The sequence below is a fragment of the Dromaius novaehollandiae genome, chromosome 5 (assembly GCF_036370855.1).
Source record: "Dromaius novaehollandiae isolate bDroNov1 chromosome 5, bDroNov1.hap1, whole genome shotgun sequence".
In the NCBI taxonomy this organism is placed as follows: Eukaryota; Metazoa; Chordata; class Aves; order Casuariiformes; family Dromaiidae; genus Dromaius; species Dromaius novaehollandiae.
In genome coordinates this window covers 23,399,796-23,426,249 of record NC_088102.1, presented here as the reverse complement: position 1 = coordinate 23,426,249, position 26,454 = coordinate 23,399,796, and the positions used below count along the sequence as shown (strand labels likewise).

Sequence of the window (26,454 nt, the reverse complement as noted above, 5' to 3'; positions counted from 1 at the left end):
GTCTGCAGGTATTATGCATCTCTCTTCTCAGTGTTGATAGTGGCCCAAGAGCATGGCCATTATTTGTGCACAGTCACTGCACAAACAAAAAAAGAGATGCTGGATAAAAGTCTTGTATTTGAAAGGTGTTACCAGCCTTATTTACTTAAAAAGTTCCAAGTGCTAAAGCCTGATTCACTCCTATATGACTGACAACATGCTGCATATATCTCTGAGTTCCTTATTTCTACCCTGAATAGTATAACTCCTCCTCGTAGGGACACTTTGTTTGGGTATCCTTAGTTGTGAGCAGAGAGACTCTGCAAGCAATATATGCAGAACCTAAAAGTATAATGCAAATGTTTTTTGGATAACCCAAACAAGAGAGAGCTAGGAATTAAGGAGATGCTATGCTAAACATTAGCATGCTCACCATCCTGATAAAACACCCAAAGAGTCCTGGCATAGCAGGCATCAGTTGGGAGGGGAAGGGCCCTGCTGCTCCTTAGAAGAGACCCTCTATGTTGATGAGTTGCTGTCTGCCTGTTTTTTTCTTGTAGGATTTTATACCTCTCCATTTTGGTATTTTTCTTCTTGAATCTACAAGCTAGCTATAAGCAGTGTCTCAGCAATCCTGCCTTCATGCCTAATTTTACCTTTCTTATCTTGCATGGCTCTCTTCTGTAGGCTTTCTCGCAGCTGTTTCTCACAGTTTAGCTGTGTCCTCAGAAGCCGCAGCCAAGGTGACACAGCCATCTCAGATCAGAGCTAGACCTTGAATCCTTTGAGCACAGAGCTGAGCCCCAAAGGGGGGAAGGCTACAGAGACAGTAGGTTATAACAGAGGTGGCCCAGATACACTAGGATCTGTAGGTAGTAGCAACTCTGTTTTATCAGATCACCACATATACACAGTCTACCATATCTAACAGAAAGGGGCAGCTGGGAGATTTCATGAGATAGTATTAACTGATGCTGTGTATAGGATTCCTGGGTGTCACATTAATCTGCAAGCCATTATCAGTTGTTTTTTTCTGATGCATTGGGAAATGTCACTTCTCTTGCCTTGCGGTCCTTAAGGGATCAAACTTAGTCTTCCAAAGTCAGCCTCCAGCATGGATATAAAGCCACAGAAAATGCACCTGCAGCTGCCAGGGTGCCATTTGCCATTAGTGGTATCTAAACCAATGTTTACCGGAAGTATTTGGTAAAAGAGCTTTGTAAAGTTCTGCTGTGTGATTAATGCTCTTGATGGCATGTTTGGTGATGTGCATGACATGGCATTTATCTGTCTTGTATGAATGAGGAAGAAGGGGAGGAAGCTATGATAAGATAGGTTTCTTCCACTCCCAAACTGTGTCTGAATCTGTGAAAACAGAAGTGACTGACAGGAGAGGTTTATAGTGCACGTGTGGGAGGACCAGTAAGAGAATGAGATGTTTCTTCACTCATTAATGGGTGGTTAAGCTGTAAAGCTCCTTGCCACAGGTGGATGCTAAAAGCTTGTGTAGGCTCAAGGTTTGATGGGATAAGTTCTTGGAAGAGAAATCTGTTGAGAGACACTGAATTTACAGAAAATATGCCTGGCTTCAGAAGTCTCTGAGCCTTACATAGCTAAAGCTTGGCAGAGGCACTGAGGAAAAATGATTTATGTTTCCTGCATTCTTATACTCCTGCCTAGGTATCAACAGAGAGGGACCTGTCATCTGATCTAGCATGGCTGCTCTTACACTTTTGTGTACTCTTAATATTGCTCTATGATAGAAAAGGGGCTGGTTTTTAATGTCTTTTGCTGAAAAAGCACTTCTTATTTGACAAAGTGATGATAAATATGAGAATACTGTAGTGTAGGGGGACAGTGGCTAAGGCCACTCTTCTTCCATCATAACTCCATTGCTCAGCAAGTCACTGGTTGAGGAGATTGCCTTGCATTTCTACTTCTGGTTAGTGGATATTTGGGAGGTCAGAGAGCAGTCCCTAATATGAATTCTCTAAACTCACCAGGGACATAGATGGGATCCACCCCCTTGCCTCTTCCCACCTTGGCACTCTCTTTCATGCTCCTGGGTGAATGCAAACAGAAAACTCCTAATTGTGAGGGATACTCTGGGAGACTATTCTGTGGAAAGTGCCTGCAGCAGAGTATAGCTTTGGCATATGGTGAATTAATTCTTTTGAAAGCCCGTCTAATCCTGATCTTGATTTTGTATTTCATATGTGACTCCTATCACAAGTCTGCCAAAATATGGTCTAGGATCTCCCCCTCTCCCTTCTTTCCATTGATAGCCTAAAGGCCTCCATTTTCTGACCACTGTCACCAGTGTCCCTGATGCACAAATATCTCTTCATAGAGATCCCTTGAAATCCTAATGAAAACCTCTGGAAGAGGAGGGAAATGTGTCATAGAACTAAACAGAACTGTACAGCTATTTAAAGTTATCTGCAGCCTGGTTACACCTCAGTAGAAGATAAGAAATACTTCCAAGAAGTAGAAAGAAATTTCAGGTTCTGTGGGCTTGCCTGTCACATCTTCATATCTCCAATCTCAGCAAAAGCACTATTCCTACCCTCTATCTTTCCCCAGAGGTCTCTGCTTCTATCTGATCAGAAAGTACTGCTGACATTTCTAATTATTCCCAAAGGAGGAAGTTTTTCAGGGGCTAAGAACATGCTGAGCATTCTATAACTGGATAGGAGAAGGGATTGCATGAGAAACGAGGTAGGGTGCAAATCTGTGAGGAGAATACCAGGAGACTGCAGGTAGGTCTGAAAAGAAGGGTCAGCAGAGCTAGAAATGCTTACCAGTGTTTACAAGTCTGCTTAATGCATGCCTTTTAATCACGCAACATCCATGCTGGTGAAGAGGCAAAAAGCATGTCAGAAACAGCACAGTGTTACCACTTTGATGATGGTTTGTCTTTCCTACTAGTTGGCTAAATTTCAGTGAAGACACAAGGTCTCCACACACAGAGGTGAGCTCTGTCACATGTCTTTTAACCCTACATTGTCCTCATGTGCCTTACTGTATGTTTAGGCAGCATAAAAGATCTATCATTGTGCTTGGGTGTCTCCCACTGCCGTGCTCCCAGTGTTGTCTTGGAGGGAATCTGTGAGTTCTCATAGGTTGTGTCAACTGGTGCCGAAACTTCAGGGGAGAAATGAAAACCCATTGTCTACAACATATTTTGGGTCGCCATTACCAGTTCCTTTTGGCAGAGAAAATGACTCGCTTGTGAGCGTAGGGGAAGTGTCGTTAGCTTGAAGCTACTGGCCAAGGTCAGGGACTCTGAAAGGCCATGGGAGCGGAGATGGGAAGCCATCCAAGCCACGCAAAACACCTGACTGCCAATGGACACCCAGCTGCTGTGGGTTAGGGTTCTTGTGGATGCTTGCAAACAGGGCATAGATGTGCATATAGTTTTTGGTAAGTAGAATGGAGCAGGCGTTAAGCCCTATATTTGAAGGTGTCTTGTTTCCTTCTCTTTAGACTAAGTTCCAGGGTGACAATAGCATTTTTTAATATCCCAAGAGAAATGTAAGAATACATACTTTAATCAGGTTGTGAGCCATTCTGATTCTATGGTGATGCAGGTCTGAAGTGTCTCAGTTAATAAGGTACTTGCCATTCATGATTATTGTGGTAATGTATATAATGGCATTTCTTCAAAAACAGAGAGAAGTCGTATACCTCAGTGGTGCATATGTACACATTTTGTAACTAATTTAATAACAATCATCTGAAAAGATGGACTGCTGAGATGAAGCTGAAAGCCTTGAGTTCTTCATCACTTGAAGCAAGAGGACTGGATACTGTCTGCTATTGCTTGATCAGCTCACTTAAGAAAGGGATCCTCTAGTAGGCTTTTGCTACTGCGTCATTACTGTTGGCAGGTGACACTCAGTTTATGTGCAGGCCAAAGTGTGATGTTACTCAGTATAGCGGACCACCTACCGTTTTTACAGCTAAGCCAAAAACCTGATGGAAAACAGGCTGTGTTGTAAAATCTCTGACGCCTTTCTCAAACAACTTGTGCTAGAACACCTGGAGAGCAACTTTCTCTTGAGTACTTATGCTCCTCTTGTTCAGCTGGAAACCAGAAGGGAAGACAATCAGATGTGAGCTTTGCACTTGTAAGTGAGGGTGAAATTTAAAGTCACCTCTATTGGTGTAGCTCACTAGCACTTTGGCTGTTACTCAAGGAGCCTGGTTAGTACCTGTGTTGATGGCGCATAGGCCAAAAGAGAGTCAAGCTGCCTTTCTCAGAGCAGTGCTGCTTCTGCCATGCTTTTTGCCTCTTCACCAGCGTGGATGTTGTGTGATTAAAAGGCGTGCATTAAGCAGATTTGTTAAGCGAGATGACCCTGTTCTCCTGACTCAGAACCATGTTTTTGGTGTTTAAAATGGTAAATGCAGTAGCCTTAGTTTAGAAATGAAAGATTGGCTCTATGGGCCTGAAGATACCTATATCTTAGGTTCATGCACTGAACACTTAACAGTGTTGAGTCAGGCCCTGTTCCCTTGCAGGGTGGACTTGTTGAGCTTAGTGTGATGTGGGACTTTGAAGTATGAGGTGGTTTACAAATGCATGTTGTATATGACATTTGAGGTCAGTGTGTATAATATTCTCCCTTGATATGTTTGGCCCAGTCTATGCTTTCCTGTTTCCCACTGCTGTGTTGATCTTTTACTTTATGGTCTGATTTGCCTGTCCCAGATTTCCACCTTCCATGGGACTTTTTCTCTCCCTTTATAGTATTTCAAACTTTTTTCAGCATGGCAAATAGTTTGTTCCCCGCTCTGTCCTTCAAATAAAGTTTTCTTTGGCAATCCTTGTCAGGATAAATTCAATAACTGTTTAACTCAGAAGGATCCCTGAGGAGGAAGCCAAGACTCAAATACTACAATTATTCACGTTTTGGTGAGACGAATCAGACTTCTCAGGAATCATTTCAAACAAAGCGGTAACGGTTTATTCCTGCTGGGTAGAGGCAGGAAGTGTGCTGGAGGGAACCCGACAGCCTCCTGAGCACGATCAGGAAGCATAAAATGGATGGGCAAGGAGAGGAAGAGAGAGAGGCATTAACGAAGAAAAATGTCTCATTTCCTCCCTCAAACTAATTGGAAAAATGTGTTAGTGGTTGCGGCAATGGTAATTTCTCAAGGTGGCAATAGCTGCAGCCTGTCCTGGAGTATGATTGGCTTGCACCTCCGCTCAGAATGGCCGAGTCTGCTGCGAATGATGGAAGCTTTGCCTAAAATATAAATGTATACATACAAATACACACACACATGAACATGTAAGGTTTGTTTTCACTCAGGTGCTATGCATCATCTCTAGTACTTTTTGTGTATGCATACATTTGCAGAATAAGAAGGATATAATGTAGCAGATACCAGTTTTGTTTCCCTTTTTTTTTTTTTTTTTTTTTTTTTGAAACTAGGCTTTAATTCACTCCCTGTTCTCATACCCACTTGAGGAACCTCTGTTACTCCATAAAAGGGGAGGGAGGCATTGAGAGAGGACAGAAGTGATGTGACCATGTTGGTCACGATATTTTAGAATAAAAATGGAACTGAAAATAAATAAATACTTTAATAAATAAATAAATATTTATTGAAAATAAATAAATACTGAGGCCAGTACTGTCAAAAAATGGAAACAACTGATTTTATTTGACAAATTAAGGCATGATCACACCCCCACCCTCTGTAACTTTATTGCAACATTGATAAGCCCACTTAAATTTTCCTCATAACCAGGGCCAGCCCAAATTCAGATGTCATTCACTTGGGCCAACCTGATCCCACTGCTAAGAGAAATCCTTTAGTGGACTGTATACCAACAGAAAATGCTTAGCATTACTCCTCCATGTCATGGCCTTTCGCCCTGAGGTATCACCTCTTCCAGGTGAGGGGAAAGTCAAAGGGCAAGAATCAGCTTGTGGCAGTTGTGACTGAAAGGCAATTTCCTACCCAGAGGAGAATTTTCTGCTCTTGGGCATTTCATAGAGCCCCTTTATGCTACCTCTGTGTCACAGTTCATTTGTGTAGAATGGGAGGATCAGAGAGAGAGAGGATGGGAAGTGGGACACTGACATGCTCGACCACTGTAGGAGAAGCATGTGGGAGAACCAATTCTCAGATTCCTATATGGAACTTCTTATAAAAGCTTGATTCAAAAATGTTTGATTCCACATTTCTCCAATTATATTTTTGTGCAGTTGAGAATAAAAGTAAAATCTACAGCCTGAATGCAACACACAGGTTCTCTTCTGAATAAAAATATTGGCATCTGGCTTTTAGCAGTCATGTTTGAAATATTCAGCCACTCCAGAAGCACTGATTCATATTCCATCATCATTTACTTGGCTCTTTATCCTCCTGAGATAGATAAATGGATCTCCATGTAGCTTTCTGTGTATGCATGTCTTTTAGGTGAAACCTTTTAAAAGGGGCTATAGAGTGAAACTATTAAATGAAAAGTGAGTTGTGGATTATGCCATGCAGCTAGGAATGTTAATGTGAGCAGAGAATCTAAAATTACAGATCTGGTGGAGGTTTGACAGAGGCAGCAGTGTACTGAAAAAATCACAAATCACCTACTTGGATTCTTAGCATAACTTTGCTTTTATTAAATACAAAAAAGACATTTCAAGAAGAGATCAAACAGCAACTTTGTTGCCAGCTTCCCAAATGCACTCAGAAGCCAGCAACCTTTTAGCACCTCTGAGGTCAGCCCCTTTCCAAGTTGTGCAGGTTAGAGAATTGCTTGCAATACCACATCACCTGCTACTTTTATTCTCTTCTAGTAGATGTTAACACATGCACCTCAGTTTGGAGCATGCAAATACACAGAAAGATAATGAGTCCTTCAAGTATCCATAAAGAACATGTGTTTCATAACACTGTATAAAATGAATATGGAAGAAAAGACACAAAGAAAATAAGAATAGCTATGCAGCTGGGGAATTAGCAAACTGAAATGAGGAGATTTTGCTTCCAAATCCAAGTGGCTATTTCCTACAGTGTAGAACAGATTCAGCAGTGGAGACAGAGCTCTCCTAGAGACCAGTGATTGGGATATTATATTGGAAGGGCATGGCAGCTATGTTCAAGCCCTTAATTGAAACCAGCAGAGTATTGCCATCCATGGCTTTTACTTTGCATCTAGGTACCAGAAGTCAATAATTTGTTAGCCGCTGGAACAATGTGTGTGCCCTGTGCTCATTTCAAGGGCTAACTTGAGAGCAGGCTCTAAACCAGATGAATTCTTCTGTTGGTGGTAGCAACCTCCTCTTAGCTGATTTCTCTTTCCCCCTCTCCTATAAAATGACTGTGTCCTTTCTGATCACAGTTTTACATGTCATTTATGCAGCTGTGTATTTTATGTTTGTTCAGCTACAATGACTTTGGGTCCTGTTCCTTGCACTGCTAAGGACTCACTAGCCTGGTCTTCCCTTCTACAGATGGCAGCAATGAGATCGCTGTGCTGCAACCCCTGTTCAGCCAGACAGCAACCGGCCAGTTCAGGTGTGGTGTGAGGCAGCTCCCAGGGCCATTTGAGAGAGTTTGATCTCTACGTGTTCATGGAAAAGCTGTGCAATTACTCTTTGCAGACAGTCCACAGGTTGTCCCCGAAGCAGCTGTCTCTATGGTAAAGGAAATGATAGGGATGGGCAGGAGGCATCTCTAAGAGGATCAGAGAAATTTACCTTCACAATTCTTTCACCCTATTACATGGGGAATCACTCACTTGAACCGGGTTCCCTCACAGAGACCTCATTTTGGCTGTTCGCATGTACTGATCCTCTGATCTGATGCAGTGATTGTGTTAGCCTGAAAACACACTGTCTGTATGGAAAAATATACCAAGAAATATTAGGGCAGATCAGAAAGGAAAGAGGACAGCAGTACTATTGTTTTTTCCTGTGTCCCTTAGACATGTTTGAAATGCTTGAAATTTTTGAAAGTTACTGGATCCCTGGCATGCAGATTTTAATGTTAATTTACCAGAGTTTTGCTACAAGCCCACATTTCCTGAGCAGACTCCCCTTTGGGAGATTCTGTCCACGTATGCAGTGTAATTTAAACGCATGCTCATAGCCCTGACTTCTAGTCTTAGCGTACATGCACAGAATGGCTCTGTGCTTCTGTTTAAGGACAAAGTTTGGGGAGTGGGATGCGTGGGAAATGGCCATCATTCAGGTATATATGACATTTTGTAGTTCATTTTGTCTTTTATTAATTTTCTCCCAACTATTGCATCACTGGGCAATGGAGAATACCAAAACTGTCTCCAGAGGTGGCTGCCTTTTTTATATAAATGAAGCATAACTTATTTATGCAATAAAAATAGAAGTATATTATCTTTTAACTCTAATCTCAGGTAGTACTTCTTCTGAGAAAAAGAAGTCAGGAGAATGATTTAGGGAGAGAGGAGGATTGTTTTATTTATGATATCACTGACTTAAATTAGGCCGGATAAAATGTGGTCATTTGTTTCTCAAGTTACTTGTTTCATAACTTCTTACTTTTCTTTCCTCCATTGAAATCCAGCACATCTAGGAGATGTTTCTGTCTTGCACAAAACTGAATTCAAACGCAGCTGAAGAGACATCAATGCATAACTTAGCTGGCTATGAAAAGTAGCAGAGGCTCTGAGGTGCTCTCAATGTTTAAGAGGGCAAAGTGTTAAAAGAATATCAGTCAGATTCTCAGATGAGGTCCATTATGACCCATAAGCTGCCTACCAGAAATAAAATGCCCAGTGGGGGGGGGGGGGGGGGGAGAGAGAGAGAGAGAGAGAGAGAGAGAGAGAGAGAGAGAGAGAGAGAGAGAGAGAGAGAGAGAGAGAGAGTGTGTGTGTGTGTGTGTGTGTGTGTGTGTGTGTGTGTTTAACAGACATCAGAAGTGTGTTTCTGTGCATGCAAGCAGGGGAAGAAAAGCAGAACCTGAAATTTCAGTCATAGCTTCCCCTCTACTGCCAGGGATAAGATGAGAGGTAGCAAGGACAATCCTACATCCAGGATCCTACATATACAGTCCCTACACCTGCTTTCTACTTTAATCTTTAGTAGCATTTTTTCTTACTATACTTCAGTATTTCATGGTGAGTCAAGATAAGAACATCACAGCTTGGTCTGGAGGGTTTAATGCTGACCCTCCTTGCTTCCTTCACAGAGGTGCATAAGGCATCCTCTCCTGTGCAGACTCCCGTGTCGAAGCTATTGGCACAGTGCACAGGCTGGGAGTAGAGTGTCCTCCCTGAAGCAGCTACTCCCTGCAGAGCAGAAGTCCAGGAAGGAGGTCAAAGCCTTGGCAGCAGCCATTGGATGTGTCCCTTCTGCACAGTCAGAGCAGCCAGGCATCCTCATGAGTAGGAAGAGATGACACTGCCCAGATCATGCCAGGGAATACACCTTAGGGTAGCTCTAGCAGGCACTGTCCTCTGTGCAAGGGCTATAGTGTGACCACAGCTGGGAACCGAAATGGGAAGGCCTGTTCTGCACTAAAATCTGATCCCAGTATCAAATCCCTTACTTTCATTGCTCCCAATTAGTCATATATATGTTACAACAAAGTGTTACATAAAAAGTGTGTGTAGAGTATTTTCACTAGGCAACATGCATTTTCCATCCCTCTCTTGTTTTCTGTCCAGAGTCTTCTAGAGCAATGGGAGAGCCCATCTCTAGTACTGACAGAGCAGCTCTGCGGTCAGGGGCTGAAATACTTCCTCAGGCCCCTGTATAATTATCTCTCTTTTGAGCCCTGGCCAGCGTGACGCATCTTCATTTCACTAAGGGGACAGGCTAGAATTGGCAATGGCAGAATTCATTTATCACATTTTAATAGAGAGGCAGCTCAGGAAGGGGGGGACTAATGAGAAATTTCTAAAGAAATTAGCCAGCTTCTGTTACCAAGTTGTCACCTGTGAGGTGCAACAGTGATGACGGATGGCCCGGGGCATGGCCCACCTTGCTTGCTCGATGCCGCTTCCCTTCTCCCTCTGGTGGGCTGCCTTCCAGTGTGCCACCTCCCTCCGACTGTTCTTCTGCTGTGGGAACGTAAGAAACTTTGATGTGTGGTGCTGAAGTCTGGCCCATACATTTTTGGGGTTCAGGGCATAAAGCAACTGTGCTCATCTTAAGCAATAAAGAGTCCATAAGGAAGACTGGAAAGATATCTCCCATCCCTTGGGGTGTATGCAGAACAGTTAGTTCTTGCTGGTTTTTGCCCAGTTGTTAGAACTGGGCAGAGTAGTCCCATTTTCAAGCAATTTTGCTGACTCTGCATTTATTCAGGGTCCAATTATAATTGCTCAACGGTCTCTGTTGAAGTTTTAATTCAAAAAAGCAGTTATACAACTAAGTTTTTCTCTATTCAGCAAAGCATGTAAGAACATGCTTTTCTTAAGCAGGTGATTAAGAACTGCTGCTTGCAAAGGTACGAGTGGGTGCTCTTGTTCTATGTTGAATCAGGTCTCAAGACTGAATTCCCATTAGGAGGGATAATCTTGAACCACCCCATTTATGTACATTTGGATATCTTCACTAAGGAAGGGGTTTTTTTTTTGTCTTTTTAATTATATATTTTTGTCTTTCATTATTTTCCAAACTTGCCTTCAAATTGAATGAAATGAAAAAAAAAGTTTTTGTAACCACTGAAAGTGGTAAGTTCAGCTCAAATCTCTCTCAGGTTTCAGATGTGGCACTAAAGTCTGCTGCAGAAATTCCCAAGATAGACAAAATAACCCCTCATTGTGCTTCACCTAGTTTACCTAAGTAAATCCCATGCTTTCACTTCAGTTTCAATGTACATCTCCTGCATATTCATCATATATCACAGGATAGCTTTTGCTTGGAGTGTATTACAGAACCACAGCTTGTACTCTCTTTCCTACCTTAAACAGCATCATGCAGAGCTCTTCAGTGGTTAGCGTGAACGGATTTTTGTGTCTGTAGACAGAGTAAACAATGACTGACAAAATGGCCTAATCATCTTTAAAGTCATTAGCTTTAACTCTGTATCAATCATTCCATATTGCTGGGCTAATAATCCCTAATTATGAGCTGCTCCTGGTGTTAACACTACTAACTGTTCTCCATTTAAATGCAGATGTTCCCTGACCTTCTGCTTCCCACAGAAAGGGAGAGAACTGCTTCTTCTCAAAGTCAAAGACAGAGGAAAAGCTCATCCTTATGAGCAGAGCACCATGTGGCAGGACTTTTTCTCCACACTGTGCAGTGTCAGATTCCCTCGAAAAGCACAGCGATTTCGGCAAGGTTGGACAATGCTTTGGGCAAGCTGGGCAGAGCATAATACCTAGCGTTAATTAGCGATTACAGGCACATGATTGTTAATGCAGTGTTAATTGTGATGATATTTCAGTAATTTGCTCAATATCTTCCAGGCAATTTGTCCAACCCAGTGGCTGAGTGGTCAGCATGAGGAGCTCATTTCAATGGAGCAGGGGAGAGGCAAAATCTATATTGCCTGGGGCCTCAAAATAGCTGGGGCTGAACTTGAATTTTAAATCCAGTCGAAGAGCATGGAAGAAGGATGTTTGTTACATATAGATCAGGTGTAACACGGCCTGCTAACATACAGGATTTAATCCACCTCCACCCACAGCTTTTCTCAAAGCTGAAAAGGAAACTAATCACTTGCCCCAGACAGGCTAGACAGGAAGCAGATTTTCCACGTTGTCAGAGATTCTGCTGTACTTAATCCTTCATTCCCTACAGGTGGGCTGCTAATCCAGGCTAATCCATTAACAGTGTTGTGGGTGCTGATGAGGCTGTGTCACCTCTGTAGGAGCTAGGGGAGGTCAGGAATCAGCAAAGATGTATTTGTACAATGCTGCTATGAGGAATTACCACCCTGGTCAGGGGCAGTCCTTTATCTCTGTACTTCACAGACAGCACTGTGCATGAGCTTTCTGAGTGCCACTGTGCTCTCGTAGCAAGTTCTTATCACCTGTTTCACATATGTCTGGGATTGTCTTTTTTGTATTATTCTGAATTATCATTGCTTTATCAGAGTTAGCTCATTTCTACCTTATCCTGGACAGTTATGCATTGATTGTATCTCATAATTTTCTCCTGTTCCCAAAGAGGATAAAATATTTATTATTTTTATTATCTTTATAAATATATTTTATTTTTATATGTCCTATGGAAAAAAAGTAACCGCCTCAGACTGATTTGACTGTTTTGTTTTGAGTGTTTTTTTTTTTATAAGGTACACAAAAAGATAATAGTTCTAAAGAGGAAACTTTCCATCTGGAAATGCTGAAAGAAATACGACATTTCGATGATATCACAATGTTTTGTTTCCTTTCTCTTCAAAATGAAATCTTAAATCAACATGTTTATCAAGAAAAATAATCAGAGAAAAGCATTTTCTGCTAATACTTTCATGAGAAATTGATGACAAAAGGAAGAACTGGAAAGGTAGTCCAGTTACCCCAGCCGCTTCACAACGTAGGATAGCTTGTCACCCAGGTACTGACTAAAGGCCGTGGCTTACTATGATATATGGTTACCTGTTTAGTGGGACTAGTACTGAGACTCTCTGACACATTGCATATATGTCACCAAAAATTATGTGGCAGCAAGAGCCTGTGGTTACTGTGTGCCACAGTCACCACTGATGTGGTGACACTGGAGTTTCTGCTCTCACAGACATTGAGTGGCTGCAGAAAGTAAGGCTTGGTCCATATTTAGGGATTTGAATTTCACACACCATTATTTCTCTAGTGAATCATGCATACACTTCTCTTTGTTGTATATTGCCTGCATATATGTATGATTTTGTATATATATATTTGTGTAGAATTTATATGGTTGCATTTTGCAAAAATCTGAGCCTCAGAAGATCTTCAATTCTTTACAGATATCGGTCCCTGAAAAGAAGTCTTTAGAGGGTATATACAAAGTCAGTTTAAAAAGAGGCCTTTGTGTCAAAGGATTGGGGGTGAATGGAAACAAGACATGTAATATAGGGAGAGCTATGGTAAGCTTCATTTTGCATTATTTGCACATATGTTTAACTTGCAATGCTACTAAATCAGTTTTTTTAACAGATAACTTGCTAAAGACAGTACTTAACTTTTCACACTATCTTAATAAACAAATGAGAAAATTTTGGGTTTTCTTATCTTTTTGTGCAGCTCTGGATCAGTCGTATAAATATACTCACAGTAGCCTCTGTCTAGTGGTAATCTGGAGCATAGGACTGGGTAGGTTAATAAAAGAAATACATTTCTTCATTCCGTTATGTGACCAGGGAAAAGGTAATTGGAAATACCTGAGTATTTATATTTCTTTCTAAAAGTGATTCCACTGGTAAATTAACTTTATTTCTTTGCAATGTTCTTCCTTGTCAGTTTAATTTCTATTATACTGGACTTGTGAATAATAAAATAGCATGCTTTGGAAAAATGGTCATATTCCTCAATTAGTATCATTACTTCAGTTTAAAGAGGGAAAAGAGGGTTTCCAACTTCACCATTTTAACTAAAAAATCAATGAAATCCATTCAAAATTACAAGTCATTGTAGAATTCTGAAGATAAGTAGATAAAATTGCAGAACTCGTATGCTTATCCAAGATGTTTAGTTTTATTCAAGTTTTTTTTTCTTTTCACTGATACATCAGAAACCATGATGTGTTGTATTTTCGCTAGTGATTAGAAAATTCCATGATACCATGATCACTTTGTATAAGATTTCTCATACTTGCTGTCTCCAAACAGACTGAAAGCCTCATAAGCATTTTTCCTCAGGCAAAACTGAACAGATTTTCAAAATGATCAATTTAACTAATTTGCAGAGGGATTTTTAACCTATTTTTTAGAAACTGAAAGAAAAGTTTGGGTCAGTTTCTATATAGTCTGGGCTTACATATAAGATGACTGCTTGTTTTATCCAGTTCTGCTTATCGAGTCTACAAGGGAAGTAACCGTCTTTCAAAATGGGAATCTTTTATCTAAAACCCCATGTACACTGTTGCTTAGGGAGTATCTGTTTTGGCTGTGATGCTGTAGATAGCTCTGACAGATGAGGTTTTGCAAAGCTAAACACAGTGTCTTCAGTCCAGCTCTTGTACATGCTTCTGCATAGGGTAATGACATTTCTTTTGACTGTTAACTTAAGTTCTCTCCTGATAAACAGGAATACATAGCAGACTGGCATGCTGGGGGTTCTGACTCACATGGTCCAACACTGACTGAGGACCAAGCCTGTCTGTTTCGTGTGCTTCCTGGTTTGGTAGTTGAAATCAGTTGAAAACCCTGGAGTACAAAATAAGTGACGAGTTATTCAAAAACAAACAGTGATTTTTTTATTTTGTATGGTCAGTGTCTCAGGTAGTTCTCAGGACATCTAAAAAGCTGCTGAAAGTGATGTAAAACCTGTGTTAAACAGAAAAGCGAACCTGCTTAATGATGCAAAAACAAATGCCCAAACCACCTCCAATTTAAGAAAAATCAATAGATTCAACTCCAGAGATGGATTCAGTTGAAGAAAATTTTACTTTTGTATGAATGTACCTGGGAAGCCAATTAGACTTAAGTCCATTTTCCAGTAGCTTTGCCATCAAATCTTCTTTGTTTGCAGAGTAGTACATGAGAAGCAAAGTGTCTACAACCCGTTGAAGTTCATGGAACCCTTTCCAATGTCTTCAGTGGACTTTTGTTCAAGCACGTCATGGAGGCTGAAAATAAAACTGGCTGAGAAAAGTCTAGTTTCTCTACCTTAATTTATAGAAGAGCCCCATAGCTTTGTTGAGTTTTTCTAAGACATTAAAGGTTTAAAAATCTCTCCCTAGGCAAATTACATACTTTTAAGTAATATTTATTCTTGGAATGCAGCAATTGTTCCTGAAATTACTTTGATGAATATTGAATTGTATCTATTTTTACTGCATTCTTAAGTACATTTACAGCCCTGTTCAATATTTATTCCTCTTCTTGCAGTCTTTTGATGTACTGAGATTTTGTATGTCACACCATGGCCAAAGGTAGAACATATAATTATTACATAGGATGTAAGTTTGTGTACTGAAATGCACAGCAGAAAGCACACCCACACTTTAACACTAGCTGATCACAAATGATAATTATTTCTGTCCTCATTATCCCCTTACTCTATTGGAAAAACAAGTGAAACATTACAGGGAGGTTGGCAAAAGTAAAAAAAAAAATCTGTTGTTCAATAACACCAGCTACTTTCCATCTAAAAAAGAATTGCTGAAAAAAACTTTTTTAATAAAAAAATCTAGTTTTCAATAAAAATCTAGTTTGTCTGGCTTCTGGAGCCTAGAGCCCGAACTTCAAGCATCCTGAGGCAAAATCACTGCACAGGCTGGCTCAAGGCCTAGGGCCTCCAGGCTCCCTGCTACAAAGCTGGAAGCGAGAGATCTCTCGACTTCCTGACTGTGGTGTCTCTCTGTGTGTGTGGCACACTCGGCTCCTCGACAGTCTGCAAGGTCTGATGGGGCTGGAACCTGGAAACAAGTGAACTGAAACTGTGTCCATGTGGGAGTCTGGGACCTCCTGGAAAATTGCAACACAGTATTTTGATTATTTCAAACCATCTTTTACAGACTTTACTTCCCATTGTCTCATTTTCAAAATTATTATTCACTCTGAGATTGGATAAAGTATTTTTACAAGTTCATAGCTTCCTGAAGAATAGAAATTCTGCCTTTCAGTTCCCTTCAGTCTTTGCCATATCCTGTTCATTTCAATATGTAGGCTTAAGTTAGGATGCTTTGAACAGATGGCAACTCTAATCTGTAGTTCCTAGGGTTATTCTGAGCTCTTCTAGTGAAGACAGATTTCAATACCTGATATCAGCCAATATTCAGTAAAACCGCTAGCTGTTATTACCAATTGCAAGCCAAGTCCTTGATTTTGATGGAGTGACAATAAAATATCTTAATGAGTATGTTGTGCCCCTCATATTTTTGCCAGTTACTTCAGTCAAGTTTCCTCAGCAGTTCCACCCTGTTCTGATGATTCATTGTTGTTTAATTTATCAGTTTAATCATATATTTTCTCTTCTAACGTCTCACTTCCTAACAGCATCTTTCTTTCACTGTTATGAAAGGAAAGGTCTGAAATAAACATCTCCCTGACACCTTCTCTGGTGAAGACTAAAAACTTCTTTTCTGCAATGTCTTTGTCTTCTGTGAATGATCCCTCCATTTCTGGGAGTTCACGATTCTCTGGTTCTTGAAAGACTGAATAATGTGAACTAAACAATACTACTGTTTGGCTTTGGCTCTTTGTCTAATTGCTTTTTAATTCCCCTTTACTCTTCATTTCAGTCTTTTGTGCACAAGTCTACCTCTTGGTAAACACATCAGTACATTTGCAGCGCGGACTGCTTCTCAGAGCGCAGGAAAAATGCACAGAGAAATTTATAAAGGGGAAAAATGAATAGCAAAATGTGATTCCCTTCACTTCCTTTTATTTGGTACTGTAAACAATTTTTAATAATGAGGGGGATGAGCTTTCCAGCCACCTTCAATTTGTACCCAAATATATTTATCTAAAGGTTTTGGTGATTCTCTTGCAAAGGTAAATTTTTTGGGTCTTCTTGCCCTGGCATATAGTCAGGAAAAGTGTCAGACTAGATGTAATGTGAATAATGAGAACAAGTCTGGGAATATATGTGATTGTGAGAGCAAAGCCTAGCAAATTGGGGGGAGCCAGCTTTTGCCCCCCACCTTTGCCAGCATAAATAAGAAGAGCTCAGAGTAGGAAGACACAAACACCAGGTATCAAAATCATTAATAATGCAGTTGCCATACAATATATTACTTGTAAATTCCATTTAAAGGGCATGTCACACCATTTAGTACAATCCATTAATCAATAGCTTACAGAGAAAGAAACCATCTATCTTGGTCTGTTCCTCAAATCTAAACTTTTAAACAAGGAGAGATTTGTTCAAGTTCAGTATTAACTGTTCCAAAACAAGGGAGCTCGATCATCCAAAAGGGAGCAAAGAAGGTTGTTTACTTTCAGCTTGAGTTGATTTCAATATGAAATGAATCATCTGATTTACCTTTTCCCTGCTCACCATCATGAATATGTTATATATCTCTGTTAAATTGCAATCATCTTTTCCTCCACAAAATTAAATTAAAATATAAATCAAAGATATTTGCTAATGGTGAACAGTGTTAAAAAGTTATCTTGAAAATGTACTGTAACAGTTATCAGAGTAGAGTGGTCTGATGGTCCATTTAGCCTCCATCAGTCCCTAATGATAGTTTTATTAGAGATTGGAGTAGATTTCTCACAATGCACCGTAGTGTGCTATAGTAATAGGTATTATTAGGTTTTATTAGAGACTGGAGTAACTCTCTCACACTGCACCTTATTGTGCTACAATAATAGGAGGAAAATAGTTTTTCCTGACTTAACTAGACATGTACGAGTACTGCAGTAGTCACCATACTGAAGTGGATCTGCCATAATCTTTTAATTTTTGGACTTTCTGTAGTGTTGCACACGAGCATATGAACCTGACTGTTCCCTTTTGTGAACCCCCGAGAAGGCAATGCACAGATACTCAAGATGACAGACCATAATGACAGAGTTAGAGGATTTCATGTCTAAAGCGCAGAATAAGGCGCATTGCTCAGTACCAGCACTGTGAAGGGGCCACGTGGACAGAATGCTGTTTGTGACCGAGCTATTGTTTCATTCTTTGAGATGACAAAAGACCTATTTCTGTCTTCCCCTCAGCGGCATGTGTACTGCTGTGGACACTGTGACTTTGTGTTTCATTTTCTCTACTGGCTCTTAATCTTGAGAGGCATCATTCATTCTCTTTCATCTTGTATACTGTGGTCATGTATCCATCAATTAGACCATTGCAAGAAAACAGCTGAGCCAGCTATTCAACTCAACTTAGCTCAACTAAATCCACAGTAGGGTTACATTAGCTTGTGCCTGAACTTCAGCCTCCATCTTAGACACGGAGCTGGGATTGCACCAAGCTAATGGAACAGTACCACATTTGGAAGAGACCCTGCTTGTCCTTTCTGCTTCTCCATACTTCTGGTTGCAGGATTAATTTGGGCAGACAGAGATGAAGTCTGTGTGCTGCTGCTGGTAGTGACTTAGGCAGACTGGCTGAAAACCATCCCAAAAAGGACATAGGTCCAAACTCCTGTTGAGGCTCCCATTGATGTGCAAATAGCTCTGAGGTGACCATGATCTCCTTTGAATCCTCTTCTAAACCAGAAAAAGAGTGGACTGAGTCAGAGAGGGTCAAGGGTTTGCTCCTTTACTGGTGCCCTCTCCCGCTTCACCAGCTGACTCCTGACATTCTATTGAGAAAGTTGTGCAATGTTTGAACTCTGTATTGATTAAAAAAAGAAAAGAAAAAGAAAAGAGAGAAAGAATCTATACAGTGAGGTCTATGTATAGATACCACTGTGCATCAGCACAGGGAATACAATTAACCTCGGAGAGCAGTAGCAGTAAAAAAGAAAAGAACAAACTGAAATAATAAAGCTGGTGCTACACTCTACCGTGGTGTCATGGACAGATTGTGCTGGAAAGCATCAGTTTGGTGGTGCTTTGGGGTGAGGAGGTTAATTATCTCTCTGTGAAACATTCATGACAGCACCTGGAAATACACAGAACTCACTGGGCTGCAAGTTCATTGAGAGGTTCATGAGCCTTTGGAGCAAACCCAGAGTCATTCTGGCATGAAACCTTTTCAATTCACTCCCCACTCATCGAAAGCTCCATCTCCTACATGCTGCAGTGCCGATGCTTTTTCTCTGCTTTTTTCATGTGATTTTGGCCTCGGCTGTATTTTGCTGTGTTAGTGCAATGTGTAGCACAATGGGGCCCTGATACGTACATGGAGCCTCTGGGTAGTAGTGTGATACAAATAATAATGCCCCTAAGCAGTCGGAATATTTTGACTGTCCTGTCGTTCAGATCATGTCATTTCTTCATATTCCTTCACTGACTGTCCATATTCCAGGGTGATTTTAAAAGTTTCTTGTGCTAGCCTTCAAAATCTGTCTCAGTTTTGACCTTTCATTCCAGTCTTACCTCTTACTAGTTTATGTCACTCCATGAGGCTGGCTTAATTGTCTGGTTTTTATCACGAAAATTTCTCTGTGCTTTTTGTGCCCTCCTACTCTTTCACAGAACAATTCAAGCAGTCTGCTGCTTGATCCTTTGCTGTTACAGCCTTCCTTCAGTGTCATGTTCACTCTGATGCCTATAGGAAATCTTCTATGCAAACGTGGGCAGGGAGCTGAGTAGCTGAGTAGTCAGAGGTAGGGAAATCAAATTAATTGATTCATATATAAATAAAAGATCTTAAAGACAATCTGGCGTTGTACAACTGGAACTCAAGCCATAGCTAGGTGGAGCAGGGGCTTTAGGAATTTCTCACTTCCCCATATCCACCCCTTCCTTTTCATTTCTGCAGCACGAGGTTTTGCCTTTCTCAGCTGGGTACTATAAGAGTTTGTGGGGCTGCATTGTAAACTGGAGCAGTATTCAAAACAATTTCTATTTCTTCTTTTTCAGGCTTTATTTGGAAATTTTTTGACTTCTTTCCTAAATTATGTGACTGACTAACATAAGTTGGCAAGAATTCGTGTCTCTTCATCACAGAATACAATATAAGCTGTTAAGGCCAATCTCTGAGAACTGGGAGATGTGGCTTTGGTTTCCTTGAGACAAAGGACAAAATTAAATCTACCTCTTCCACCTGCTGCTAGTATATAAAAAATGGGAGAGAACAGTATTTCTTTATTTTAAATAAAGCATTACAACCTGGAATGTGCAATCTGGTCAGCAGACCCTCAGAAAGCCAACAGATGAAGGCTGCTTGAGCAGGAAAGGCAAAAAATATCTGGTATATGGATCTTAATAACGTTTACGTATGACTTAGGAACAAATCCGCTCAGCTGAACAGCTTAAAGCTTGAAATTCCTGGAAAACTCCACCATGTAATTCAGAGGCACTCAAGGAATCTGTGTTCCTCTGAAGTAAAGTCCAAACTGAGTAGTTTTTTTGAGAAATACGACTGTGAATTTAGAAATGTAAATCCCAGCTAATCTTCACTCCCTGCATGTGAGGTGTCTGCACTTCCTCCCTGAAGACAAGAGAGAGGAAATCAAGACATGCTAGGAAGAGGACTGGTGACTGTGTCAGGACAGGGGATGAGATCTTCTGTGTCAGTGGGAACAAGATTAAGCAGGATTTAAAGTTGCAGCTCCTGAGGAGGGAGGTGACAGTTCTTTGTCAAAGGGTCAGGGAGACTGTATAAAAATGTGAGCAATTGTGAGTAAGAAGAAACTAAGGATTAACATTAAGTGATCAAACTGTAGGAAGGGATAGAAAGGCATAGTCAGATGAAGGATGAGGTACAGAAAAGGTCAGAATTGAGCTGTGATTTGAAGGTAGGAGGAAAAGAAAAAAGCCAATAAATACAGAGAAATACACTTCATGACAGTGCTCCAAAGGGACTGCTTAATCTCAAAGGCCGTGTGGTGTGCCACTGCCTCATAAACAAGGCCAGTAATCCAGGCTGAGATTGAGATACTTAGGGGAAAATAACCTTGAGACCAACAGTGAATAGCTTCAGAAAAGGGACTTTGGACACTGCTGCGAGTTCAATGCATATAGGAAGAATATCTGAAAGGGTTAACCCAGGAAGCAGGAAAGACAAATGTAATGGGAAACTGGGAAGGATGGAGGAAGGTGGTCTGAAGAAAGGAGAGGAGTTCTGTTCCTCCCCACTTTCTAGAACATCCAGGAAAATGTAAATGTCTCTGTGTTAACGTCTCCCTCAGAGCGGAGAAGCAGCCACAGCATCTGCTTCAGTAGCTTTGGTCTTCTTTCATTCTGCTGATGGCATGCAACTGGGGCTGTGCTAAAGGCTCAGTGCCACAGACTTAGTATGTCTTTAATTTGTTCTTTTCTCATGTGAAAACTGCAGAGGCTGATCCTCACCGCAATTTTACTTCAAAATGGTTAATAATAAATTATATCTCTATCTCTTTTCCTCCAGCCTCTCATCCAAACTAGTCCCATAAGCAACCCAGCAAATGGAAGAACAGCCTGCTGCAGTGAAAAAAATGGGGTTTTTTGCATTTTTAATAGAGCAACAGCAGCATTTTTCTCCCTCAACTAGCAACAGTTTGACTTCCCTCTCCACTCCAGCTTTCTTTTTCATGTTAGTCCAACAAGAGCTCCAGAATCTCTTTCATTACTTCTCTATTACTTTTACTGTTACTTTGCCTATTACCTGTACTATTATCGCAGTGTAAGGCCCTCATTTTCGTCTCTTGATCTCCCATCCCATCTTTTCCACCTGATCACTCTGACCCAGAAAGACTTGGAAAGTCATGGGGTCATCCTGGCAGAGGTGGCTACATGAGGTAGAAGAGCAGGAGTGTGTGACTCTCTTTGGAAGCTCAGAACTACATATTTTATATTTGCCAGAAATTCCCCAGCTGTCTAGCCCGGCTATCCACAGCCAATCACCAGCAAATCTCTCTCTACATCCAGAAACATGAGAGCTGACATAACTGAGGCCATAGGGCTTAAACAATATCCTCAAAAATTTTTCAAAATGTTGTATAGGTACAGGGTCAATTAATGGCACAAAAAGTGTACTAGATTCCCTGAAGGATTTTCAGAAATGTTTTTTACTCAGGAAATTCCCTGAACTTGTAGCAAACTTCACAACTGGTTCTCCTTACTGTTTGGGTGTCTCAAAATAAATTGTTAAATCTTTACCAGAAAATTCCAACAGTAAATGTGTATATTGCTTTGATTACATAAATTATCAAATAGATACTGCATGTTAATGACAATTACTATTATCTCACCCAATTTTATAGCGACCTTAAAATACCTTAAGTAATCTTAAAATACCCTTCAACGCAGCTTGCTTTTAAGAAGGCTTTCATTTTTTTGTAAATTCTTGAGGATGTGGGTGGAGTAAACCATTAAAAAGGGGAGGTGGAAGTATTAATGGCAAGGCTGGAATACTTTGGATTATAAGGAATAATTTTAGTTGTATTATCTATCTGTCTTCAAAATGCAGACTAGATATTTTTTCCCTCTCTTATTTCATCACATCCCTTTTTAAAGCATTTCTGAAGCTTCCAAGGTTATGGGTATGATTGGATTGGCACTTGTAACCCTATCAAAATGATTTTGAACAGGTTTTGCCACCATAAATGAGAAGCAATAATAGGCTATGCTTGGATTTGCACTGCAATACAGAAAAAGTGGGTTTGCACGAGCCAACAGTTAGCTAGTTCTGCTGTAGTTTGCAACAGATGATAAGTCTATGCTTGGGCAACTTAGGTGTCTCTGCTGAAAGGGTCATAGGTTTTTACATAATGTTTACATGTTCTCAAGCATTCATCTTGTGCCAAAAATAGCTTGAAGATGGACAAAAGCAAGAAAACAGATAAGTAACAGGTAAAGTCTTCACGTTTGGATTCAAACCTGACATAGCTAGTGACTTTATATTTGGTCTCCATCAAGATATCACACTGTGCTAGGCCTCAATATCTTTATTTGCAAAGTGGAGTTAATGCAACTTTCTTATCTCATCAGTGAATTGTGAAGAAACTGTTTAGGTGCTACACTGTTGATGAGGATGATAGTAGAAGTCATGGAAGTCTTCACAGCACTTGAAATGTATTTTCTGGTATATTGCTATTATTATCTGAAATGATTTTGATCCAACTGGAATGGTATTTAAGAAGGCAATAGTGCAATAAAAAAGGGAAAATCTACCCTTTCCTCTCCTCCTGTTCCAATAATTCTTCCTCCCCCCAGCAAAATGACATAATAAAGATACACCAAACATAGCTAAAGCAGGTAGAAATTTCTGGAGGGACTATTCTCATTTCAAAGGACTAATATTTTTTTCTGCACATTCTAAACAATGACTAAAAGTGCATGTAAGCCCTTCTCTGCTCTTTCAAGGAATGACAAAAGCACATCCTTTAAGTTTTCTAATTCAGGTCCTAAGACCGGTGGATAGGTTTTCCTTCATTTGCCACAACCCTAATTAGTTTATTGACTAGAGTAATGCTGTTGGTGAAAGCCTTATAATTTCTTTTAATTAGAAGAAAACCTTTTAGTTAACAATGGAAATAATTAATCTCCTTTAGAAAAAGGGCTAGAAAGGACTAGGTTGCTTGCTCATGTATTGTTCAGAACAAAAAAAGATAGTAAGTAACAGACAACATTGTCTTTGAATGTTCTAAAGTAAAGCTAGAATGGACAGGGAATGCTATCTCCCTCCTTGTTTTCAAGATAACTTTCTTTTCTTTGCAAGTCATTTATGCCACCTATTTCTGGTAAAACCATCATCTGGTAAAAACAACTTGCATTTTGGGTAAGGATCAAGCTAAAAGCATTCATTCAGTCTGGGTCTGGTGGGTCAACTGGTGTAGAAGGTGCTTAGGAAATAAATTGTACTTTTCATGTGTCAGTCCAGCTTCTGAAACTACATATGCTTAGCAGATTAGTTAAAAGCTAAAGTCCCAATTCAAAACATTTTATTTAAAAGGTTACCACAGATTTAAAAGGGGTTTGGATCAGGCCTTAAGGAAAGCATGCTCATTTAAGCTATATAATAGTATTTTCTCTCTTGGATAGCTACAGTAATGTTCAGAGTGATTCAAACTGCAAAACCCAGCTGGGAGTATGAGGCTGTCTGTAGCTGGACTAACTGCTTCTGGATAAAAGAAAAATTAACACCAAATTTTGTGTGTCCTGTTCTGATTTAACTCTGTTTTTGTTTTTTTGCTTTTGTTTTTGTTTTTTTTATAGTTCTCTAATTATGTAGCTGCAACTGCACTTTTAGGCTTCCTTGGAATCAGATATAAGACAGTTGGCCTGTCTTAAAGTACGTTGTGGTCAAGCTAGTTCTAGTCCAGCTGAAGTAAGTGATAGAAAATTCATCATCAAACTTCTCTGGGTCAAAACCACAAACTGGGGCAGTTGGTGCAGTCCGGGTTTCAGAAGTGTAGGCACAGAAAGTCTGAATAGGTTGGGCAAAACCAGGAAGTCCTACTGCATGGACACATTTTCTTCCAGAAACTGAGGTGTGCTGGGGACTCATGAATCTGCTAGAGACTTTACTGTTTCTAGGAGCCAGATTATCTGCAGAAGGAGCTCAGTACTGTGACAGTATAAAACCCTAAAATTAGAGAAGAGTTCAGATTTTGGTTTCTTTTCCAAATCCTCTGCATTCTGAGGATGCAGAAATCTTTCTTTAGATCAGACACAAAAAAACTGAAATACAAGTGAGTCCTTTGACCAAATTCTAAAGTTTTTTTTTTTCCCACAAGCTTTTTCCTTAGATTGGACTAGCAAGGGGTGGGAAAAGACCCTCTTATAAAGCAATATTCACAGATATCACTGTCCCTGAGCCCTTTTTCATGATGAAAGTCTGTTTTGTTTCCATGTTTGGGCAAAGTTCTTTTCTATACTCACAGTAATAACACAAACCATCATGACCTCAATTCATCAGTTAATGGAGAAGTACAATAAAGTGGAACTCTCCAGCAGAGAGGAACGCTGCAGCCCAGGTCCACGATGTTCGGGGCTATGGTTTATACTCTGTCGTCAAGCAGAGAAGGGGATGAACTCTTCAGCTCATCTGTAGGAAGCAGGGTGCTTGGAAGCCTGTGGTAAATCGTTTATTTTGATGAGCTCACTTTCATTTGAGCCTGCAGCATTTGATATTCTTCAGTCAATCCCTTACCAAATACCATTGAGGCTGAAGGTGAATTGCCATTCATATCTATCAAGCAATGTGTTTCTGCACTTGTGCAGCATCAGCTATCAAGGATCTCAAAATACTTTATAAACTTTAATAAGTAAGGCTTCACAACACTCCTGGGAGGTGCAGAAGTACTGTTAACCCAATTTAATAGATAAGGAGAGTAAGAAGCAGAGAAATCAGTAGTTGAATATTCACTCTCCTGCCTCTACCTGCATATGTATTTTGCAAACTTTTGTTCATACATAAAGAAAAATCCAATACCCCTAGAAATATAAAAACTGAAACTTGTATTTACAGGTTCCTTTGGGAGAAATGGATTTGGGGAGTGTACATTTCAGCTTTAACGCTTTCAGAAATGCTCCAAATTCTCAAGTCAGCGTACAAGTATTTGCAAAACAAAGCAAAACAAAACAGAAAACCCTGACTGCACTCAGAGACTCATTATCTGTGAGCACAACTGAAAGCTGGGCTGGGGCTGACAGTGGACACATATCTGAGAGAAACGTGGCCATGTCTTCTGGAAGGGAGCAGAGGTTCATTGCGAGAGATCTTAATGGTTTGAGAAGGACTATTTTAAATCAGCTGGTGTCTCTTGTGCTGCTCAAGGCTCCTTAGAAATTTGCTACTCTAGTTAGTCATTGAGATATTCTGTTACACATAGTATTTTTCCCTTAAAGAGTCCCCTGTGAGTCTCTTGGGGACATTAAGTCTTTCCATTTTTCCACTCCTAATCCTCCATGCCTGTTGAAAAGCCCTGTACTGTCGGCTTTCCTTTTGCCTGAGAAGAGTGAAATTGCCTTTTAAGTGAATCAATACCATTCTTAGAAGCAACGTTAGGGGATGCTGTGGGGTAAAAAAACCCAATCCGCTCTGCTTTCCCCACCAAGTCGTCTCCAAGAGATCCCATAGCACTTAACTGCTTTTAGGAACAGAAACCCAGCACAAAAATGAAACCCAGTGGTGTTTTGGACAAACACAGAGCCCTAATTAAAGGGCCATCGAGGTCACTGTTGAATAATTATCTTCCGCTTTTATTTTCAAATTGGAAATGATAATTTTATTTAATTCCACTGCGAAAAGTGATGTGGAGGAGCCAGGTGGCAAGCAGTCTGATTGGATTGTTTCTGACCTTCCAAATGGAAAGATTTGAAAAGTTCAAAACCATGGCAAAATGGATATTTTCCACGTTTGTAGCAGTTAATTGGTTGAGACTGAGGGAGACACATCACAGAAAACCGTCTTTCCTCTGGACATTTACCAAACGTCTGGAAACCGTGAACTGCATGTATCTGAGAAGCTAGGACCACATCTCAAAGAAAATCTGTGTTGACAGAATTGCAGAAAAATAATATCTTGAAAATCAAAGATAATTAGTTATTAGAGTTTACGCATTTACAAGTGATTGGGGGTAGGAGAACATGCTCCTTTATCAGGCTCTTATCACTGAAATCTAATTCATCCAGATTACTGTGGAGGGTCCTGAGTGCTGTATTGTTCCCTTATCATAATCGGAGATGTGATAAGGCTGTTGTAATCCTGGAAGAATCTCCGATAACAGTGTTTGTAGCTGTGCCTAGCAGATAAGGGTAATCGAAAGCCAAGTTTCAGGGCATAAACTGATTGCCTGTGAAGGCTGGAAGGAAATGTTTCCTTCCATGTGCTGGAAC

General features: G+C 40.3%; 1 long non-coding RNA gene across 1 annotated transcript in view; it reads left to right on the top strand.

Moving 5' to 3' along the window:
• LOC112989905 (uncharacterized) overlaps nucleotides 1–13,349 on the top strand; it is a 308,655-nt gene extending 295,306 nt beyond the window's left edge. The window contains exon 15 of the long non-coding RNA XR_010389352.1: nucleotides 11,095–13,349. This is a non-coding gene — a long non-coding RNA (uncharacterized LOC112989905). The remainder of the gene's footprint in view (nucleotides 1–11,094) is intronic.
• Nucleotides 13,350–26,454: the final 13,105 nt, after the last annotated feature.